The sequence below is a fragment of the Rhinolophus ferrumequinum genome, chromosome 18, assembly GCF_004115265.2.
Source record: "Rhinolophus ferrumequinum isolate MPI-CBG mRhiFer1 chromosome 18, mRhiFer1_v1.p, whole genome shotgun sequence".
NCBI lineage: Eukaryota > Metazoa > Chordata > Mammalia > Chiroptera > Rhinolophidae > Rhinolophus > Rhinolophus ferrumequinum.
In genome coordinates this window covers 50,389,657-50,406,630 of record NC_046301.1, presented here as the reverse complement: position 1 = coordinate 50,406,630, position 16,974 = coordinate 50,389,657, and the positions used below count along the sequence as shown (strand labels likewise).

At 51.5% G+C, this 16,974-nt stretch overlaps 1 protein-coding gene across 8 annotated transcripts in view; it reads right to left on the bottom strand.

Annotated features, from left to right (window-relative positions):
- The window catches only part of MYO9B (myosin IXB), a 78,825-nt gene that overhangs the window by 47,420 nt on the left and 14,431 nt on the right, over positions 1-16,974 (bottom strand). The window lies entirely within an intron of this gene.

Here is a 16,974-nt window from a genome sequence, read left to right as displayed (position 1 = left end):
CATCAAGATCCCTGAGGGTCCATCCGTTTGACACCTAAATCATTCTCTTTGGGGTTTGCTTGGTTCTTTTTCTCAGGTTTTTGAGTTGTGAAATTAATACACTTATTTTCATTCGTTCCTTCGTTATGGACATAAGTGTTTATGGCTGTGAAATGTCCTCTCATTGCTGTTCTAAAAACATCCTGAGGATTCTGATAATGTATTGTTTTTGTCACTTTTAGAAAATCTGTAGTTTTGGTTTGTAGATCCCCGTTCATCTGAGAGTTGTTTAACAGAAGTTTACTTTTCCTTTAAAATTTTTTTTTCCATGTGGAAGGGCCTTTAAAAAATTAATGTCTAGTTTTATCACTGTTAAGAATGTTGCTTGTAATATTTCTACTTCTGGAAATTCTAGATGCTTTCTCAGTGGCCTTATAAGGAATAAATTTTGAGAACATTCTGTGAATACTTAAGGTTTATTCTCAAATCAAAGGGTTTGCTATATGGCCACAAGATCCGCCTTAAACACATCCTTGCCTTTTAACGTCCACTCAACCAGCCTTGTGCTGTGTGTTTGTACGTATCTGTTTCTTCCGGTATCTTTTGTAACTTCCACTTTGTAAAGGCAGTGGCTCTATTGTTTGGTGCATATTCATGGACAACTACTATACCTTGAGTGTAAACTGAGGCATTTGCATTATGACAAAACTTCTTCGTCACATGTAAAGTTCAGAGGCCCTATTTCTACCTTCTCCATGTCAGAATTACAGCTCTGCTCCCCCCGTTTCTATCTGCCTTTCCACCCGTGCCTATCCCCTTATTTTTAGCTGCCGGAACCACTTTGGTTAAGGTGTGTCTTGTTCATAAGGTATAGAGTTGAACTCTGCTTCGTAAACCAAGCTGAAAATCTTCTCCTTTTAACAGCTGGATTGCGCCCATTTAAACTTAGCAGCCCATGGGCTCATTCCATCCAGCGTTAGCTCTCTGCTTCTCTGCTGCTTGTGAGTGTGGCCAAGAGACTGGGGATTGGAGCAATGCTCCAGGCCACTTTCGATGACTGCCTGAAGTCCTGCACCTTTGCAAGACTTTCAACCTGACTTTGCAACTGGTTTGCATTGCATTTTTGTGGTGGGATGCATCGGGGAGAGGGGATCCATGGGTTCTGGTGGATGGACACCGCCCTCCCTGCAGGCCCCACACCCTCTCTAACTGGGGTTGGCAGATCAGTCATCCGGGGGCACCCTGACTTACAGCAGGGGGAAGGAGTCGGAACTGCCAAGGGGAATTGCCCCTTCCCTCCCGTGAGTCACCACGGTGCAGTTCTCGTGGTTTGGGGTGAGGGAGAGAAACTATTGAGAATCCAAGTGTGGGCTGTGGGGGCTTGTTAAAAACATAGTCTTCTGCTCCATCCCACACTTGTAGAATTTCTGGAAAGGCTGAGAAACCTACATTCTTAAACCAGAGCTGCAGGGGGTTCTTCTGATTCCTGGAAGGGTGAGAACTACTGCTTTAGGGCTTATTATGAGTGTGAAGTATCTCTGGGGAGAAATAAAGCATGAGGATGTCTGTTTACACCCCTCTCTCTTGAACATCTGGAGTAGGGGTTGAGATAGTCAAGGGCGGGACAGAGCAAAGAGCTTCATTCTCCATATACTTAGTTCAATCCGACTGCTTTCCTAACGCTTAGCCCTGCGAGATGGGCAACTTTCATACTCCTGGGCCTCACCAAGATAGGCTGCTCCCCACCTGCACCCTGACCCTACGTGGTACAGTAAGGTAGAGGGTTGAGGGAGGAGAAACCAGGTTCCTGTGATGATGCAGAAACAGGCACAGACTAGGAAACCATTGCTGAGAGCCACCTCTTAGCTATGCTTGCATTCTCACAGCCCTGAGAAGGGCCTGTCAGCCCATTAGACAGGTGGGGAAACTGAGCTCAGAGGCCTAAGTCAACTTCCTGACAAGGGGCTGCCAGCCTGGCTAGGAAATTGGTACTCTGGACACCGCCGCAGCGTCAGGATGCTGTCACCTGCATACACGAGTGGGGTCACCATGGCCAGAGCCCAGGCGGTGGTGGGAAACATTTCGGAGGAAGAAACAACAGGATATAGTGACAGCGAGGAAAGACCAAAGACCACTGAGGATGGCGCTGCCGACTGACATGGGGAAGCAGGAGAGGATGGAGGTGCATTAGGGTCAAAGTTCAGTTTGCTACGACCTCACCTGCCTGAGATTTGCTTTACACATCTTATCGATGTAGTGAGAGCTTGTCTAAGCTGGGGGTCTGCAAACTATGCCTCATGGACCAAATCTAGCTTGACACCTTTTTTTAAAAAATAAACTTTTAATTTTACATTTACAGGAAAGTTGTGAGAATATTACAGTGAATTCCCATGTACCTGGCAGTTAGTCTTTCCTGTTGTTAACACGACAGTGTATATCTGTTGTGGCTAATAAACCAACACTGATTGATACATTGATACATTATTAATAACTAAGTCCATACTTTATTTATTTGGATGTCCTCAGTTTTTCTCTAATCTCCTTGGTTTTGAGTCCTTGACAATTTTGAGGACTGGTTGGGTATTTTGTAGAATGTCCATCAATTTGGGTCTGTCTGATGTTTCTCTCCCAACGCCTGTTTTGTAAATAGGTTTAATTGGCACACGGCCCTACCCATTCACTACAGATTGTCTGTGGCTGCTTTTGCTCTACGTGCAATGCAGAGCTGAGCTGTTGCAACAGAGATTGCATGGTCCTAAAATCCAGAAATGTTCATTATGTGGCTCTTTACAGAAACAGTTTGGTCTAAGCTACTTGATAAGGGTTTAAGCTTAAATTGCTTAACCCAGGATATATACCTCAGGAATGGCTACTACAAACCCACTTTGGCTAATTTGATTACTCAACATCAGGAGTTTCATCAATGAACATAATGAATGTCCAAAGTGGGCTTCCATGGCTGGATATGGTAATGTTCAAGACACGTGGGTTGGATAAAACATGTTGGAGACACTTGCCACCCTTGTTGGGCAAATTCCATCTATGGCCTGCTCCTCAGGGACAGGGCTTAGGTCTGACCCCAAACCAGTCCCGTGTCCCACTGCTGGATCAGGGGCTCCTGCTGGGCCTTGAGAGATGATGCCAAGGCCCACCAAAGAGGCCAGAGCTGACAGAACCAACTTTAGGATAGCTGGGCTCCTGTCTGCCAATACGAGATGTGATAAAAAAAAAAAAATACGGTGAATGTTTAAATAAAAATATTTATTCCAGTAAAAAGACACGGTGCCATTAATCCACTTCAAAATACTCCTCCTCACTTTGGACACATTTATCTCATCGTTCTTGCCACTTTCTGAAGCAGTTCCGGAAGTCCTCTTTTGTGTCTTTAGTGGCACTGTGGTGGCTGCCTCGATGTCCTGAATTGACTCAAAACATTTTCCTTTCATGGTCATTTTGACTTTGGGGAAGAGCCAGAAGTCACATGGTGCCAGATCCGGTGAATGAGGTGGATGAGGACACACCGTATTTTTTTATTTGACAGAAATTGCCGTTATCAGAAGCGACGTGTGACACACAGCGTTGTCATGATGGAGGATGAAGTAAAGACACTCACGAAAGAGGACTTCCAGAACTGCCTCAGAAAGTGGCAAGAATGATGGGATAAATGTGTTTGAAGCAAGGGGGAGTATTTTGAGGGGGATTAATGGCAATGTATCTTTTGCTATAATAATTGTTTTATTTAAACATTCACTGTGTTTTTCGATCACACCTCGAAGAGCGCACGTGACAGAATTTGACTGAAACTTGCATTCATTATAACCCTCCTGTCTCTAGCTACTGATTGCAGCAAGACAAGATCTATGGGAAAGAATCTGAAAGCTGGATGTGCTGGGTCCCAGCGGGGAGTGTTCCAGATGTGTAAAGCCTGTTCTGTATTTCTGTTTTAATTGTGCTAAAGTTCACATAACGTAAAATTCACCATTTTAACCATTTTAACGTACAATTTGGTGGCATTTAGCACATTCACTATGTTGTGCAACTGTCACCTCTACATAGTTCCAGAACATCTCATCAGCCCAGAAGGAAACCCTGTACCCATGAACAGAGCCTGGCTATCACTTACCTGCTTTCTGTCTCTATCGATTTACCTGTGCTGGACACTTCGTATTGATGGGATCACACACTAGGTGACCTTTCGTGTCTGGCTTCTCTCATTCAACATAACGTTTCTGAGGTTTATCCACATCCTAGCATGTGTCTTCGTTACTTATGGCTGAGTAATCTCCACTGTATCCACTCTGCCTTGAAAAGGGGCAGCAGGAGCAACAGCCTGCTTGCCTTGTGGGGGACTCCATCTTCCTTGAGTTGGGGGAGCCACGGCTGGTGCTGACCTGAGCCTAGAGGACCACTGGATGCAAAGGCCCTGTGATACCCACAATGGTCAGAGTAAGGTACCCCCAGCTACCTCTTTTTCGGGGGGATGCAACTCTCTCTTCGACCTCCCATCACAGGCCTGCTTCTAGCCTTTGCTTCTTTGCAGGGCCCCTCTCCGGCAGCTCTGGAAAGGGCATGGAAATCCAAGCATGCACAGGAGGGCCACCCTGGGCTCCCAACAAGGTGTCCCCCTTACCTTGGTGTCACTGTGACCTCATTTCAGCACTTACGCATTCCCTGTCCTTTCCGCAGCTGACACCCAGGGCTGCTGAGCTGGATTAGCTTGCTATAACTATAAGAAATAAATGGACCCTGAAGAGCAAATGACCCCTCAGAGCCTCAGCGTACAGGGTGGCAGGAGCCACAGTGCATGCTGGCTCTGTTGACCATGGGACATTCCTGATTTGTCCTCTGACTCTCCCAATAGGCCTTGGGGAGGAACTTAGCTAGATGATGGTGGCAAGAGCATGCCAGACTGAAAGTATAGCATGTGCAAAGGCCCTGGGGCAGGAGATACCAGGCAGCAGAGAGGTTGACTTGCTGTAGGTCACACAGCACGCGGGCAGCTGAGATGGGCTGCTTGGCCCCACTCCTGACTTTTTGACAGGGGGCAGCTCTTGGACCTGAGGTCCTGCAGGTGGTAAATTCCGGCGGGAGGGGTGTGGTCACATGCTGAGGTGTGAGAACTAGTTCAGGCACTTTGGCAGAACCAGAGCTATTCCCTCAGGGGCTGCGTGTCCTTGTCCCTCTCCCCTCCCACAATCTCACTAACGTTCACCAATGAGCAGCTCTGTCCAGGTTATGGGCTCTCCATGGCTCCCTGCAGACTGTCCAGAGCCCCAGGTCTGATTTTCAACGGTATAGCTTAAAGGTGCCTAAACTAGAGCAGGTTTCTCAGCCTTGTGTCCGCTGGCTCATTCTTTGCAGAGGGGCTGCCCTGTGCACTGGAGGATGCTGGGAAGCATCCCTAGCCTCTGCCCACGAGATGCCCGCCTCCAGGCAGTGCCAAACATCTCCCAGGGGCACAATCGCCCCTGGCTGAGAACTGAGCCTTAGACTCAGTTAAAATTGGCTTTCCTATAGACCCCTGTGCCGTTAAGAAGGGCTAAATGGGGGCCGGCCCGGTGGCTCAGGCGGTTAGAGCTCCATGCTCCTAACTCCGAAGGCTGCCGGTTCGATTCCCACATGGGCCAGTGGGCTCTCAACCACAAGGTTGCCAGTTCGATTCCTCGAGTCCCAGAGGGGATGGTGGGCTCCGCCCCCTGCAACTAAGATTGAACAGGCACGTTGAGCTGAGCTGCCGCTGGGCTGAGCTCCTGGATGGCTCAGTTGGTTGGAGTGTGTCCTCTCAACCACAAGGTTGCTGGTTTGACTCCCGCAAGGGATGGTGGGCTGTGCCTCCTGCAACTAGAAAACGGCAACTGGACCTGGGGCTGAGCTGTCCCCTCCACAACTAAGACTGAAAGGACAACTTGACTTGGAAAAAAAATCCTGGAAGTACACACTGTTCCCCAATAAAGTCCTGTTCCCCTTCCCCAATAAAATCTTAAAAAAAAAAAAAAAAGAAGGGCTAAATGGGGCTCTAAATTCTCACAGGTTGCTGTGACTCACTCTGCCATAAAGGGGTGATGATATCATCTAGTCTTTCCTGAGAACCCACCCCACGGAAGGCTCTGGACCTCAGTGCCTGACCACTGACAAGCGGGGCCACTCTCCGCTTCACCCAGGAGCCAGGGTCACAGGGCCGGGCAGCGGCTGGGCAGGTAACTGCAAGACTCACATTTGACCCTTTGGTTTTCCAAAGACAGGCCACCTCCGGGGGCCCTGGGTAACCAGGGTCTTAACGGGCAACTGACTGATACAGAAGGAAACTTCGGACGGCAGCTCCCCAGTGATTCTGGGGACCGGGTACGGGAGCCATTCCATCCTGGATAAGAGCTAGGAAATAAACTGGCTGCCAGCCCCTGTGGTTGCTCAATGCCCCGCAAGGCGGATAGCGCTGATAGACAGACAGATACCCCCACTCACAGTCCAGCCCTGGTGCAGCAAAGCATCCAGAACATTTGGAAAGGGCGTTGGCTGTGGCAGGGGTGTCCCAGGCCCAAGCGATGCTTCGCCTTTTAATCAACTCTTTCTGCAAATTCTAAGGAGGCCTTGCTGGGTGTCTAAAATATACCCCATAATTTCACTCTTCTCTTAGACGTCACGTTCCCAAAAATATAACCTCTTTCTTTGTCTAAAATAGCCTCGGATCACTGTGAAGTGTCAGGGCTCAGTACTTGTACACAGCAGGCCAGAAAGACAGCTTTGAAGCTCTACAGAGCACAGGAGGGGCAGGGAGCGTGGTGGGCCCTGCCTTCCGGGTGGTCGTCCCTTCCCTGGTACTCTTAGGAGCCCCTCGACACCCCAATCCTCTTTGTAACCCCACAGACACCCTCTCATTCTTCTGCACCCCTCCCACTCTGATGTGGCCCCATTTTTCAGCAGGACAGTCCTGGATGTCTGTTACCCTGTCTGCTCCCTCCTTCTGGTCCACGTGGCTCCTGTAGTTGCTCCCCCCGTTTTCTGTGTCTTGCGACATCCCCGTGGTGAGATGGGAATACCTGTGCCTGCTGGACTGGGACTGGGAACGCTGCCACCCCAACCCCGGGGGTTGAGAAGCTTGTCCTCATGCTCCTTCTCTTGCTGAATCATTAGCCACCCCCCCACCCCCGTGAAATCCAGAGAGTATGCTCCTGGTCACACATCCGACACCACAGATGCCAGCTTCCTCTGGGGGTGCTGTGATCCCGGGTGCATACTTCCGGCCTTCCCCCAGCGTGATCACACTGCCTCTCCCATGAGCTCATGGAGGATCCAGGGGTTGGTAGGGCAGGAAAAGTCCAGGAGACACTAGGGTCTGGGGTGGTGCCCTCATCCTGCTGTGCCCCTGGCAAACTGTGGATGCAGGTGGCCTCAGGGCCCAGGGTGCAACTGACAGGAAACGCTCCCAGGGCCTTCCAGAAGGGTGTAAGACAGTGAGGGGCCTCACACAGCCCCAACCACCCTCAGTCAGAGCTGTAAACACACTCCCAACTGCCGCTGGGGTACAGCCGCACGGTGGAGCCCACCCTGCCAGGATCTTCCAGGACGTCTACATCACAGGCTTCCTTTTCCAACCCTCCAAAACCGCTTTAAAACCCTACGACCCTGACACCAATTCCGATGGGTGGTTCCCCCCCCACACCAAGCAATTCTCTGACACCAGCTGGGTAGCCTACAATTTAACTCAACTCTACTTGGAGATAGTGTCAGATCCCACAGGCTATGAACTCAGTTTCACAAGACTGCCTCCCCTTCAGATGCCGATGGCGTGTCCAGGTTGTCACCTGCGCGTTTCACCGGCTGGCTATAAATGGGAGGTTCCCACGATGCCCTCCTTGGGTGCTATTAATTTGCTGAAGCAGCTCACAGAACTCAGGAAACCAGTTTACTAACTAGATTGCTGGTTTAACTGCAGACGTGTATGACTCAGGCACAGCCAGATGAAGAGATGCAGAGGGCAAGGCATGGGGAAGGAGCGCAGAGCTCCCACATCCTCTGGGCCCACCCGCTCCCAGCTCCTTCCTGTGTTCACCAACACAGAAGCTCTCGGAACTCCCTCGTTTTGGGCTTTTGGGGAGGCCTCACTATACAGGCACGGCTGAGTAAATCACTGGCTATTGGCTGTCCAGTCCATCTCCAGCACCTCTCCCCTCCCAGGGCGGTCAGGGGGTGGGAATGAAAGTAACCCTCTAATCACGCGGTTGGTGCTCCTGGGAACCAGCACCCATCCTTAGGTGCTTTCTACGCCATCTCATTAACATAACAAAAGGCACCTCGATCACTCTCATTACTTGGGAAATTCTACGGGTTTTAGGAGCTCTGTGCCAGGAATGGGGCCCCCGAACCCCAAGTATATTTCTTACGACAAATCACTCCCCCAGCGTGATCTATAAATTACAGACCCCTGTGAGGAGATGTTTCTAGACATGTGTCTATACAACATGGCACGGATACACATGCAGAAAGATTCGAGTTGGTGATACAAGTCATCTGGAATGAAGGTGGGAATCTGGTTTCTTTAAATTTAGGAAGGGAGAGCTGAGCGAAAGGTGAGAAGAATGCATACAGAAACTAACTGGAATGTTCTGGAATTTTCTGTGTGTACTTGGAGGTATGAAGGCTCAGCAAACCTTTCCTGTAAAGGGCCAGGCGGTAAATATTTTAGCCTTTGCAGGCCATATGGTGTCTCTGCCACAACCACTCTGCTCTGCTGTCGAGGCCCGAAAGCCGCCCAAGACAATATGTAAATGAGTGGGTGTGGCTTGGAGGCAATAAAACTTTATAGAAACAGGCCAGACAATGTGTAAACGCAGGATGGGCTGAGTGCCAATGTAACTTTATTTACAGAAACAGGCACTGGCAGATTTAACCTGTGGGCTGTAGTCTGCCAATTCCTAGTATGTACAAAAAGAAATTAAACCTCAAATAAGAAAGATGCTAAAAAGAAATGAAAACAGTATGAAAAAGGCAGGAAAAAAAGCAAAGAAGAGCACCCAGGTAGATCCAAAAGTGATAATAAAACAAGTCACATTTTTGCCAAAGTGGGGTGGATAACCACGTGTGCTCCCGGGCAGCCAAACCCACCCCAGCGGCCCTGGCTTGTTTCCTGTGGAGGAGATGCTGACAGGAGAGCAGTAGAACCATAGCTACCACCTGGCGTTAGGTTCAGAAAGTCACCCCAGGAGGATGGGGTGAAGCGGTGACAAAATTGCAATGCAGAAGAACCAACACAAACTATCAGAAAACTACTGGAAACACTTTCATTACATTTGTCCGCAAGAAAACCTGCAGGGAGCATGTGACTTCTCAGCTGGGGGGGTGGGGGGGCGGAGTCCTCAAATCGGCATCAAAGAGCAGCTCTTAAAATAACATTTTAAGATGTCACTTAGTTCCTGGAAGACCAAACGTGGATGGAAAAGCCAACCCTGCACCCAAGCGTGCTTCACCGGTGATGGACATTGCTGGTGACGGGTGTGCAGGGCCCATTCTCTTGGCTGGGGCTGGGGCTGGGGGTGTGGGGACGTGGGGTGGAGTGGGGGTAGGAAAGACCAACACTAGCCACCCCTTCCGGAGAGTGGATGAGAACACCAGCTGGACTGCTCCCTGGACCACCAGCCACCCCGAGATGCGACAGAAAGCCCTGAACACAGGTGGGTTGATGCATAACAGCAGCAAGATGTTACCTCCGAAAATATGAAACTATTTAGTCACAGAACATCTGTTACACTGAAATCGGTCTTTGCATGCAGTCGGCCTGAAACTTATTCTCAATTGGCCTGATTCTTCCCCTCTGGGGAGACTTGGTGATGACTGGGGACATTTTTGGTTGTCACAACTGGGGAGGGAGGAGGCACCTGGTGGGTGGAGGCCAGGGCTGCTGCTCCATACCCTACAGTACACAGGACGTCCCACCCCAGAGAAGGATGCATCGATGCCCAGACGTCGGTGATGAGGAAGCACGGCCTTTGTCCCTACGTGAGGCCTGAAGTCGCCAAGTGGCCTTATTCACCCTCCAGTCTTCTGTGCAATTTGCCTGCTCCTGTCTTCCTCCTGCCCAGGGTTCCAGCCTCAGCTCCTACCCTTCCTTTGGGCTGCTCTGTCAACCCAAAGTCCCCCCAAACTACTTCCTAAAACATCTTGGGAGGCCACGCGAGGGACAGAACCAGCCAGAGATTCTATTCCTGGCCCCTGCAGTGGCCTGGTTGGGGCCTACCTCCCTCGTGGGCTCAGTAGCCTGGCCTCCACGACACACGGCACCTTCTCCCAATTCCTGAACCATCGTATCTCACTGTACTGTCCATTCTCCCCGGATCCCACCCTGGGCTCTCGTTTTCCCTCTCCCAACGATGGGTGACCCTGATATTCATATTGCTGACCTTCTAGTCAGCTGCCCAGCCTCCAGGGTGGCCCAGGCCAGCCTGAGCCTTGACCAGGGGTGAGGGACAACTTCAGAGAGCTCTACAAAGCAGATTGGTGGTTGCCAGGGGCTAGTGGGAGGGGAAATGGGGAGTGGCTGCTAATGGGGTTTCCTTCTAGGGGTGATGAAAATGTTCTGGAACTAGATAGAAGTGCGGGTTGCACAACATAGTGAATATGCTAAAAAACACTGTTGACTTGAAATGGGTGGATTATATCTCAGAAAAGCTCTTAAACAGAAACTCTAATTGCAGAGGCACACTCCTCATTCTGGAACCTTCTATCTGTCAGCCTGGCTGAGTGACTTTGCCTGTGTGACCCTAACACCGGGCAGTGTCTGGCCAATCGGTGCCCTGTGGGAGGGAAGGGTATGGCCTAGGCAGGTGTCCCTGAGGGCATAGGTCAAGGTTAGATGATAACATGTAGTTCTGGGTGACCTGCCTGGGCGGGTGGCCCGCTGCTGATGGAGGGTAGTGGGAACAGACCCAGAGGCCCAGCTCGTGGAGGGGACCAGGGGAAGTCTGGGGTCATGGGAGACTGGGTCTGTGGGGCCCTCAGGGGGAAGGTGCTTAGGACTGAGGTTGGCACAGATCCCAGTACCTTGGGGCCCCCAGAGGCAGCAGCAAGTTCCGTGTCTCGCTGTCCCAGGTCACTGGCCTCCTGTAGGTGTGTCAGGTGGCTTGGGGCATCACTGTCTCTCAGCCTCCACTCTCTGTGGGCCAGGGCATGGCGGCTACACGAAGGCCCAAACCCTAGCATACAGCAGCCGCTGGCCACTTGGGAAAATGACCCAGTTAGCAAGGCTCCTCGTTTCATTTCTGCTTTCGAAATTAAAATCCTATGTGCATCTGTGAACGCTGGTGGCATCTGTTCCAGTTCAGGAAAGACAAACAGAACCTGGGCCTTACGCCCCCAATCCTCAGCCTCGATGCTGAGGTCTGGGCCCTGGGCTGCTGCATCTGGAGTGGCAAGGTTCTCTGAGGGCACTCAAGAAGGGACCCCAGCATGCAGGAAGGAGGACCCCAGACCGCACGCCACCCTGGTGAGCCTGCCATGTGCACGTTCAGTTTTTCTGAGCTCAGGCAACTGTCCCACACGCATATTGCGTTTCGGGAGGGAGGGGGTTCAGAGGGCAGGCTGCAGCACGCTGAGCACAGCCAAGTGACATCGTGTGAAACTGACAGCAGCAGTTAACTGTGGCAGGCGACGGATCAGCTGATTGGAACCGTGCCCCCTTCCTGTTTTCTGGTCAGAATTGCACAGCAAGGCTGCAACCTGCGTCCGGGGGCGGGGGGGGGGGTACCCAGCGACACCCAAACCTCAAAACAACTCAACTTCTCCTTTCTGGGAGCTGAGAAAAAGTCCCGGATGCTGCCAGTGGTGCCGGTCTTTGGCTGAGGTGAGAGAAGAAATCTTTCACAAAGACACAGGGAGGTATCATGAACTTAGGCTCGTACTCCAGCCGGCTTCCAACCGTGGTCAGGACATAGCTGCCTGCGGTGTGGCCTGGGGAGCCCAGACTGGAGTGGGTTGACTTATATCCTCCCCTCCCCCCAAATATATCCAAGTCTCGATCCACGGAACCTGTGAATGGGACCATATTTGGACACAGGGTCTGTGCAGATGCAATTAGGTTAAGAATCTCGAGGTGAGATCATTCTGGATTGAGGGTGAGCCCTACATCCAATGACAATGTCCTCATGAGAGAAAGGAGATTAGAGACACAGAGACAGACAGAGACAAGGCTATGTGGGGACCGAGGACGAGACCGGAGTGACGCGGCCACAAGCCACGGAATGCCAAAGGGTTGCTGGCAGCCCCCGGGAGCCAGGAGAGAGGCGTGGGACCCAGGCTTCCTCACAGCCTCCTAACGGAGCCAACACTGCCCACAACTTAATTTCGGACTTCTGGTCCCCTGAACTGTGAGAGAATAAATTCCTGTTGTTTTAAGCTTCTCCGTTTGTGGTGTTTTGTGACGGCAGCCTCCGGACACTGGTACACCTGCGTGCCCCCCTGCGGCTGTTTTCTCATTTTTAAAACGAGCAGAGCTGTTGTGAAGACTCAGAGAGATGACAGATGGAAACTGGCACCTGAACCCTGACACCCAAATGGGTCCAGAGGCTGATAATGAGTGATTTCTGTTATGAGAAAGTGCCTCTTGGTTTAGCTCCGAATGCCCGGGACTTACCGATGGACAGTGTCAACGGTCAGCCGCTGAAAGGAATGGTGACTGGGTCTCGTGGGATCACAAGCTGTGACTCCAAGAAAGCTGTTCTCACCTGGAGGGAGATTCTGCCCCCAGGGGACACTTGATGACGTCTGGGGACATTTTTGGTTGTCATAACTGGGGGGAGGAGGTGCTATTGGCACCTAGTGGGTGGAGGCCAGGGCAGCTGCTAAACACCCTGCAGTGCCCAGGACGGTCCCGCCTCAGAGAAAGACGAGATTCCAGATGCCAGCGGTGCCTCAACTGGGAAGCCCAGCTGTACATGAAAACAATCTTTTCACTTTCCAAAAGGTCGCCCCAGGAAGCTTGTATATGCTGTGACGTGGATTGGCTGAAGCCGGTTTTGGAAGCTGGCATGGGCACCGCCTTCCAGCAGATCCTAACCATTGGGTTAATTTGGCCTTGCCGGCTCTCACCAAGGCTCGAGGGAGGCAGCCAGGCGAGGTCAGAGCCTTCTGACTCACAGGGAGCAGACGCCTGCCATGGAGGGTGACTAACGGCCCTCAGAGAATGTGCCAGCATCCCTCAGGGCTAATTGCAGGGGAGGAACCAGGAGGCCTTCAGGATGTGGCCCTCCAGGATGAGTGCTGACCTGGGGTGGCCCTCAGGGAAGAAGGCAGCAGACGCCACCAGCTGTCACTCCACGGGGGCTGCTTGTTGTGGGCTGACTTGTGTCCCCCAAAAGACATGTCCATGTCCAGAACCCCCGGAACCCGTGAACATGGCCTTATTTGGAAATGAGGTCATTGCTGACATAATTAGTCAGGATGATGTCATCCTGGATTAGGATGGGCCCTAAATCCAATGACTGGTGTCTTGATAAGAAGAGAAGGCCATGTGACAACAGAGGCAGAGATTGGGGTGCTGAGGCCACAAACCAAGGAACACCTGGAGGCCCCAGAAGCTGGAGCAGACAAGGAAGGGTCCTTCCCTAGAGCGTCCAGAGGGAGCGTGGCCCTTCCAACACCTGTCCTTCAGAGCTGCGAGAAAGTACACTTGGTCCTCTGAATCCATGGGAGTTGCCGCTGGGATTCAACCAAATGAGGATCAAAAATATCAGGGGAAAAAAAATCCCAGAAAGTTCCAAAGAGCAATACTTGAATTTGCCACATCCCTGGGAAGGAAGTGACGTGAAGGCACACCCAGCGGTAGCTTATGTGCTAATACAGGTTATCTGCCATTACTATACCATTTTATATGAGGGACTTGACTATTTGGGAATTTGGGTATCTGAGGGGGTCCTGGAACCCATCCCCCATGGAGACCGCGGAACACCTGTAAACTCCTGGTGTTTAAAGCCCCCCAGTCTGTGGTACTTGATTATGGCAGTCACGGAACTTCATCCAGGTATCCTGGGTGGTCCCCCACTAGGAAAGGAAACGATGCCACGGTGCCAATCCTGCCTCTTTGCTGTGTCTCGCTGAGACCTGGGGCTCAGCATCCTCATCGAGCACGGCCTGGACCACACCCACCTGCCTGCTGGTTCTGAGATGGGTGAATGGCCACTAGGTGAACACTGACTGGGTCTACCCTCTCATTCATGTTCTTAATTTCTAATGTCATCGACAACCTGCACCACTTTACCTGGGAATGCAGTGCCACACACCCATGCAATGGCCTAGAGCGCCTGTTGTGGCCCCTGGCCCTGGCTGGGAGGACAGTGGGGACACCGGTGGCTTCACAGCTGTGATGAGGCCAATCAAACCTGGGATACCCTTCTTGGCTCCCACATCCCATAGGGCCCTTCCCACGGCCCACAAGGCCATGAATGATTTGGCTGTCACCTCTCTGTCCCCACCATCTCCCACTCTGCCCCTCGTTCACCCCACTCTAGCCTCTTCCTTCCTGTGCCCTCCAGAGCCTCTGCCTTTCTTCCCACACAGCAGGCGTGGTCTAGCCTCCTGGCCTTTGCACAGGCCATGCCCTCCTTCCACGGTGACAGCTCTGCATGGGCAGGCCTGTGTCCTCTTTGACCACCACAGAGCCCAGTGCCAACAACGGCGCCTGGCACACGGCAGACTTGTGTGAGGAATAGTTGCAGAATGACCAGACGATCAGAATAGAGGAGGGAATGCACACATGGTACACAGCATTATAGAGAGAAATTGAGAAATTCCATTCTACGGCTTGGTTACTTAGTAGTTTTTAAAACATTTGCACAAGGGCCGGTCCGGTGGCTCAGGGGGTTGGAGCTCCATGCTCCTAACTCCGAAGGCTGCCGGTTCGATTCCCACATGGGCCAGTGGGCTCTCAACCACAAGGTTGCCGGTTCAATTCCTTGACTCCCACAAGGGATGGTGGGCTCTGCCCCCTGCAACTAAGATTGAACATGGCACCTTGAGCTGAGCTGCCGCTGAGCTCCCGGATGGCTCAGTCATTTGGAGCGCATCCGCTCAACCACAAGGTTGTCGGTTCGACTCCCGTGGGGGATGGTGGGCTGTGCCCCCTGCAACTGGCAACTGAAACTGGACCTGGAGCTGAGCTGCGCCCTCCACAACTAAGATTGAAAGGACAACAACTTGACTTGGAAAAAGACCTGGAAGTACACACTGTTCCCCAATAAAGTTCTGTTCCCCTTCCCCAATAAAAAAAAAAAAAGGAACATTTGCACAAGAAATGACAATCTAGAGAAATGACAATCTATATAGGAGAAGACAGAAATCGGCTCCCGGTGTTGACCCAGGGACAGGCTGTGCAGCCCCAATGAATTTCCTGCTGATGATGATCTCAGCGATCAGCAGGGAGGAAGAGGAACTGAAATGTATTCATTCAGCAGGCGCAGCCTAGATACGATTTCAGGGAATTTGCACGGCAGCCCTCCGAGGTGGCTGCATGACGCCCTCAGCTTGGGGGGATTGGCAGAAGCTAGAAGTCAAGGCGGGCAAGGTCCTCATATCCCTAACTCCGTGGAGGGGTTGGTCTGGGGTCCTGTAGATGGACAGACTGTGGCACCTCCAGATAAAGGGGTGTTACTCAGCAAATGAGGTCTCAAGCCACAAAAAGACATGGAGGAATCTTACATGATATCGCTGAGTGCAAGAAATCAGTCTGAAAAGGCTCTGATATGTGGAGACAGTGGAAAGATCAGTAATTGCCAGGAGTTAGGAGGTGGGGGGTGATGAATAGGTGGAGCACAGGGGGTTTTGGGGGGCAAGGGAACTGCTCTGTATGATACTGCAACAGTGCCTATGTACCACTGGACATTTGTCCAAACCCACAGAATGTACAACACAGAGTGAACCCAAATGTAAACAGTAGACTTTAGTTAATAATAATGTGTCAACCTTGGCTCATCAATTCCAACAAATGTAACACAGTAACGATGGGGGAAAGTATGCACCGGTCAGGGGGCTATGGGAAGTCTCTCACTATCAGCTCAATATTTCTATAAACCTAAAACTGCTCTAAGACATATAATACTTTCTATTGTTATAGTTGATAAAATTAACTACTTACGACTATTAAAAGTACTTATGTATTACTATTTAATTATTGTAAAATCTTATTCAAAAAAGAAAGAAAACGGAGCCCTGGACGCCAAACCCAAGGCGCAGACCTCTGGGCCCACACATTGCCTCAGCCCTCACCAGGTGACAACAGTTATGCTATGTTCTGAGACGTGGATGCGTCTTGTCTTAAGACACCGAGAGTGAGGGACACTCGGGTCACTTCCGCTGCTCTTGCATCCAGAGGCTCACCCACAGCGACACATCAATGGCTTCCACAGGGTTTGGCCAACAGGGATGCTGGACAGAGGGCAGAGGGTGTTTCCTCCCCGACTGATTCTACGGCGCTGCCAGGTGGCCCCTTCCCCTTGCCTCCATGTCCCCCAGGCCCTAGGTCTGCACTATGCTTTGCGGGCTTCCTTTCACACTGCAGCCCCACCAGCAGTGCCCTGTCACAAACTGCTCAGTTTGGACACGCCATCCTTTCCTTTCTGGAACCTACAGTATATCAAGAGTCTATTAATCAACAGTCTATTCATCAGGGCTTTTTGTTTTCTATATTCTGATGCTTTGACGTCTCAGGCCCGGCGGACCCTGGAGGGACTGCCCCTCCCAGGATCAGCGAATTCCTAAAGAGGGCAAAGGACCTGCCTGTGAGAGCACCTTCCGTCTGCAAACCAGCCCAGTCAGAACCCACACCGCCACCACCTCCTCTAACAAACTCCCACACGTAGGACACTGTCCACCTGCCGATACCTCAGGACCAGGTTCCAGACAACAAGGTACCCGACGCCCCAGAGCCCTGAAATGATTCGAACCCACCGGTCTGAAACCTGCTCACCCTGCCTCATCCATTTCTTCCCGTGCAAACGACAACGGGGACTCTTG